The 6,909-nt window shown below is 36.9% G+C and overlaps 1 pseudogene; it reads right to left on the reverse strand.

The window, feature by feature from the left end:
- Window positions 1-1,815: 1,815 nt before the first annotated feature.
- Window positions 1,816-5,213, reverse strand: LOC131146708 (rust resistance kinase Lr10-like; annotated as a pseudogene).
- Window positions 5,214-6,909: the final 1,696 nt, after the last annotated feature.

A 6,909-nucleotide genomic window follows, 5' to 3' on the forward strand; every position in this document is an offset into this window, starting at 1 on the left:
TAAACTGAGTAAAAAGTTGTATGGTTTAAAACATACTCCAAGACAGTGGTATAAACGATTTCATCAGTTTATGATGGGTCAGAAGTACATCAGAAATAAACATGATCACTGTGTTTATTTTTTGTAGACTACAAAATGGATCGTTTATATATTTACTCTTGTACGTTGATGATATGTTGATAGTTTCAAAGAAGAGGGAAGAAATCAACAAGTTGAAAATTCTGTTAAATCAAAAGTTTGAGATGAAAGATCTTGGTGAAGTAAAGAGGATACTTGCCATGGAGATTTGCAGAGACAGAATGAGAGGAAGAGTTAGTTTGTCTCAGAAACAGTATTTGAAGAAGGTAGTATAGAGTTTTGGCATGTCTGAGTAGTCAAAACTAGTAAGAACTCATTTTGCTCCTCATTTCAAACTTAGTGCGGCATTATCTCCTAAATTAGATGAGGAATGTAAGCATATGTCACAGGTTCCTTATGCAAGTGTTGTTGGTAGTCTGATGTATGCAATGATTTTCTAGACCTGATATTTCACAAGTTGTTAGTATGGTGAGCAGGTATATGCATGATCCAGGTAAAGGACATTGGCAAGCAGTGAAATGGATTTTGAGATATATTATGAATATGATTGATGTTGGTATAGTATTTAAGAAAAATAATATTATTGATAAACATGTTGTTGGATATGTGGATTTTGATTTTGCAGGTGATCTGGATAAATGTCGATCAACTACTGGATATGTTTTTACATTTGCTAATGGTCCAGTGAGTTGAAGGTCTACCTTACAATCTACCATTGCCTTGTCTACAACATAAGCAGAGTACATGGTAGCTTTAGAGGCTGTTAAGGAAGCTATTTGGTTGCAGGGTTTACTTGAAAATTTGGGAGTTGTTCAGAAGCACATTATTGTGTTCTATGATAGCCAGAGTTCTATTCATGTGGTAAAGAACCAAGTCTACCATGCACAAATGAAGCACATTGACGTTTGGTTTCATTTTATGCTGGATATTATTGATGGAGGCAAGATACTTCTTCAGAAGATTGCTACAACTGAAAATCCCGCAGATATGTTGACCAAGATTGTGACAACAATCAAGTTCAAACATTGTTTGGACTTAATCAATATCCTGCAAGTTTGAATATTTTTGGGAGGCGTCGATGATGTGGAACTCTAGAAAATGTTGGTGACTGAAAAATTTGTTGAATTTATCGTCAAGGTAGAGACTCGTTGCTTTTTGTCCCACATTGGTAGAATAGTTCCACATTGGTATAAAAAGTTGTTTGAATTTTTTGTATTATTTGTCCCACATTGGTCAAAAGTATTTTTTGGACTTGAGGTTGAAGCTATATAAAGAGCTCAACTCTCCATTTGTAAAATACACCTCAAAGTTGTTCTTTGTCAAGAAGTAGTGGGTTGATCATCGGTGCCCGATGACGTAAGTAATTCTATACCGAATCTTGTTATTTTCTTGTCTTGCTCTTTTTATTGTTTTATTATTAGTTTTTGCATTACTTTAGTTTCTTATATATTCAATAGCAATAATTGTAGTATTGATGTTTGGCACAAGGGGGGGTGGCTAGCACAACACTTTCCTGAATTTAGACATACAAGCAAATGTGAGTTATGTAAATTATACACTACGGTGAAAATTCAATCTTTGGAATTGTCTCTAAGCCCTCTTGTAGTTATTCATAATGACTAAATAAATATTAAGAACTACACACACAACTCTCTAATAGAGATTTCTAATTTCAGTACATTCATTTTAATTACTTCTCATTCAATTCTTTGGCCTTGTTTCTGAAATGATTGCTAGCTATGTGTTGAAGGTTCTTCCAAGCTTGGTTGTGCTTGTTGTCACTAGATTTGTCGAGCCAAAAGGATTTGGTGGCATGTCCAGATCACCTTCTTCTCCTTCCAGCATTTGAACCACAACTTTAATTGATGGTCGGTTCATTGGATACTACTGAATGCACCAAAAACCTACAATTGTTAGCTATGTTGCGATATTTGCATCTCCACCATTGTCGATTCCGCTTCCTATAGCTTCTCCTCGTGCCAAACGATGATAAATCCAATCTGGGAAGTACCCTGGCTACTGTTCTCTATTGTAGTTTTCTACCCTTCAACCATATCAAGCAACAACATTTTGAAACTATACACATATGATTTGTACGATACATTCTAAAGTTCCTAGAGAACACTTCAGGAGCAATATAGCCCACAGCCCCTCTAAGACTAGCAGTAGTCATAGATATAGCACTTTGTTCCTTTGAACAAAGCTTAGCCCAACCAAAATCGGATATTTTCGGATTGAAGTTGTCGTCCAACAAGACATTATGGGGCTTGATGTCGAAGTGGAGGATTCTTTGGTCCCACCCATGATGCAGATATTCAATTCCTTTGGCTATACCGAGAGCAATGTCTTTAAGCTTCTTCCAACCAAGAGATCTCTTATTTCTTTCCGAAAATATGAGTTTCTCAAGTGAATCGTTCGCTAAGAACTCGTAAACAAGAGCCCTTCTAAATCCATCTGCACAAAAACTAACCAAGCGAACCACGTTTACATGGTGGATTCTTCCCATGGTTCCCACCTCATTGATGAACTCTTCACCATTTCCCTTGGTAACATTGAGGATCTTTACAGCAACAAGGATTTCATTGGAAAATTTTCCCTTGAACACAGTTCCATAACCTCCTTGGCCCAGCTTGTCCCTAAACTGATTTGTAATCCTCTTGATATCCACATATGAGTACCGTGTGGGATTAAGAGCCCTATAATCCTCAAAAAAAATTTCAATCTTGGCACGGTGCTCTCTTTCATTTTATCTATGCTATAGACATAGTATAGCCCAATTACTATCAGTAAAAGAAGAAATGAGCCTAAGACTATACCTACAAATATACAGAGAGAGAACACATTTAGTCAAGAACCTGCTAGCTTGATCAGATTGGGAGAAGAGATTTTATTTTCTTTTAAAAAAGTGGACAGATTTTTTCACCTGCGGTCTGTAACTTTGCAGCTACACCTGTAAAGCATTCCATGGATGTATAGTTTGTCAAGAACACATATAGTAAAATACTAATCAATTATGTGGGAAATCCTAATTATAAGGAGAAAAAGTAATATACCAATTAAGATGTACCTTTGTTGTGATAATGGTGTTTGGGGATTTCAGAACATTGAATTTGTTGTTCTTCAATGCTGGAGTCATTCAATCTGCATCTCTTACCTGATGCTTCGCACTTTACGCAATCTGGGTTAGACCATTGAAGAGCAAGGAGGTACTACGGATTGAATATATTATAAGGTACTCCAACAATGCTACCAATATTTTTGCAAGGCAATAGGGGCAGTTCTTCACCATATTGGTCAGAATAGAGGGCATAAACTTGATGGGGCGAGGTGCTAAGGCATGAAATGAGATAGAATGACGTTGAATCTATATTCTCGGAATACGAGCAATTGAAAAAAGTAAAGTTATCCGTGTCATGTTGGTAAAAATATTGGAAGGGAGATGCAGAGAAGTTGACGAATGGGAGCTGTTTTTGAAGGCAATCATTTGGGTCAAAAACATGAATTATCTGAGATCCAAAATCAATTTCCTTCACTACCAACTTTATAACATCAATAGGCAATACTCTCGGCGAGCGGAGCTCGAGCAGGGTTTCGCCGTGGTTGGTGCAGGACAGAGTAAAGTCATGATGCAGATAGGCGCGTGTAGATGATCCATCTTTGTATCCATCTTATATCCATCTTGATAGTTTAGATGATCCTTCTTAACCTCGGTCACATACTCCCACACCCAAAGTTATGAACCGTCGGTTCTGATACCATTCATTATCACCAGAGGAGGCCAAAGGTGTGCTTGATACCAAAAGCTTAAGCCTATTGGATCTTAGGCTACATCGTGTAGATAAGTACCCATCAAATACTCACTTTTTTTGATATGGGATAAACTTCATGTTGACGCGTAGCGATTTTAATCTTCCGATCAACAAAATAAATAACAAAAAGAATAGTCACAGAAAAAATATAGACGAGAGATTTTACGTGGTACGGCAAGATTGCCTACGTCCACGGAGCGTGCACTTTGAGAAAAATCTACTATGAAACGATGGCAGCACAAGATCTGATCAGACTCTCCAATCTCAGATCCCCTATACACCCCTTCACCTGTCAAACCAGTGAAGAAAAAAATATTCCTAGAGAAAAAGCCCTCTCTAGCTCTCCTTGTACAAAAATGACAAATAATATACTCTTTTTCTCATGGCTTACAAACATATATGTAATACCACACAACCGTTGGATTTTGAGACGATCAAACAGCTGTGATAAAGCCCACAATAAATAAACAAATAAATAACATATTTTTTAACAATCTCTACCTTGGCTTTTAATCACAGCCAAGCACAACATTTCATCCCCACGCTCTGGGATGCTCTGTCAACAATCAATAAGAGACTGCATTAACTAAGTCTAGACAACACTTGAACTTAGCTAATGTAACAGGCTTTGTGAGCATATCAGTAGCATTTCCATCTGTGTGGATCTTCAATAACTGAAACTTACCACTTTCAACCCAACCTATAACTGCATGGTACCACATGTCAATATGCTTCGTGTGAGAATGGTAGACCTGATTCCTTTCCAAGTGGATCACACTCTGACTATCACAGAATACGTGTAACCTATCCTAAATAATACCAAGTTCCTAAATACGTCCAGTTAACCACAAAGCCTCCTTACTTGCCTCTACCAATGCTATGTATTCAACTTATGTAGTAGACAAAGCTATAGTAGGTTGCAACATAGTCTTCCAACTAATGGAACCCCCAGTGTAAGAACCCGACCTGAGAAATGTGGATTAAACAAATAAGAAAAGGGGAAGGAATTTAAAAATGTGAAAACTGTAGGGCTTGTCAGTGAGATTCAAAGGATCGTCAACAAGAGGAAATCGAGATATTTTTGGAATTTTGGAATCTCAGGCTTGTTGACAAGGCCAATTCCGTCATCAACGAACATCCTTCTTTTGCTCATCGACGAGTGCTCCACTTTGTCGAAAAGTCTGACTAGGTCAACTTAATTATAAATGTCTTATTCATTGTTTCATGGTTAAGAAACTTAAAATCCCCCCCCCCTCTCTTTCTCTCTAGAACTCGAAGGAGACTCTCTCTCTTTAAGATCTCGGGCCGTCTATTACCTGAATCCATGATCCGATTTTTCTACATGAATTAGGGGGAAAACCTCTATGATTGTAGCAGATCGGATCTTTGTTTTGAGGATTCCAGGGTTTTATCCCAAAATCGAGGTGAGGGTCTAAGTTCGTTTCTGGGTTGGTAGATCTATAGTCAATAGGATTGTGTTAAAGTATTGTTCTTTGGCTTTTAGGTTTTGGGAACTCAGTTTGCTATTTTGGAGCCATATAGTTCGTGTTTCAGTGTTCGGGAAATAAGTAAGGGGATTTGTTTACGTTAGTCTTTTTAGAAAACTAAACTGCTAGAAAGTTAGCTTATGTTCATTTGTACGTTATGACTACTCGTTTGCAAAATTTCATCGGGTAATAATGCCGGTTTTATGATTTTTTACAATTTTGGTAAAAACTAGGGTTTTGGCATATGATCTCCAAATTTTCAAAAACTTATTTATTTGTATTAAACTTAATGTAAGAGATGCTTGGAACCCTTTTTTTTTTTTCGTTTAAATGATATTTTCGAGTCTTATACTATATATAGCATATTTTGATCAAATAAGTGTGACATATGATATGAACTGGAGTGTGATGAACTGATTAGTATGTATGTGAATTATGGGAACTGAAGTTCCAAATTGTTATTAGAAAATGTGGAAAATAGATGCCGGTTAGATATCGAGCCTTATATGTAAAAAGGGTTAAACCGAGAGTGTGTGTGTGCTGGTTTATACCACGGTATGAATGAATGAGTTGTGGAAAAAATATTGGATTTGAACAGGTGATTTATGAATTGGAAACAAGTTAATTTGTATTATTGTAAGTTGTATATATTATATTGGGACCACAACTTGTTACTATGAGATTCTTAAAAGCTCAATGTTATATGGAAGCCATAAAAAGCTTAAGCACGGTACCGTTGCTATACTTCAGATACAGTGCAACCACACATTTGTATTTCAGTGTGGGTATCGAGATAGTCGACTAGAGTGTAGGTATTGAGATAGTTGACTGACTCGAAGGGCCACTAGTGAATTAATGGACCAGGTGGAGGAGGTTCAATTGGACTATAATATGTAAAATGCCTAATAGTGCCTACGCAAAGTAGGGCTTGTTTAGTGTTTTATCATCACACAACCCGCGTCATGGGGTAGTGTTGGCATAGTTATGATGTTTCAAAGCTGGACGGTGTTCTAAATATGCATATACATGATTTAAAAACTAAAATGGGCAAAGTCACAAGTTTGAGTATCAAGCGGAGGGATTGTATAGTGTATGGGCTTGTATCCTACCCTAACCTCGGGAACTCTCGCTTTTTATGATCCCAAACTATCTAGTGCAGAAATTATATCTAGACATATCTCTTATATTACAAGATTGAGAATGCTTTAAGTATGTAACTGTCTTCTACTGGTTTGAACACATGTTGTCACACACGGATGTAATATCTTCCACCTTATTAAGAAGTGTCTCACCCCAACATACAACCTTTGTTTCAAGTCCTGCAGGGCACAGGTCTAGTTTCTAGAGGGACTTGGAGCTTAGTATTGTGTGTAATTTATGTAAGTGTTTTGTATATGTAATAGACTTAGTTCAGAATGTCTTTTTAGGGATTGTAAGAAAAAATTATGTTTTAAGTACATATGAATGTATGCAAGGATACAGTTAGAACTCTGGTATGTCTATTAGATTCTGTATGAATGTTTATGTTTTTTGTT

This window comes from Malania oleifera, chromosome 13, assembly GCF_029873635.1.
Source record: "Malania oleifera isolate guangnan ecotype guangnan chromosome 13, ASM2987363v1, whole genome shotgun sequence".
In the NCBI taxonomy this organism is placed as follows: Eukaryota; Viridiplantae; Streptophyta; class Magnoliopsida; order Santalales; family Ximeniaceae; genus Malania; species Malania oleifera.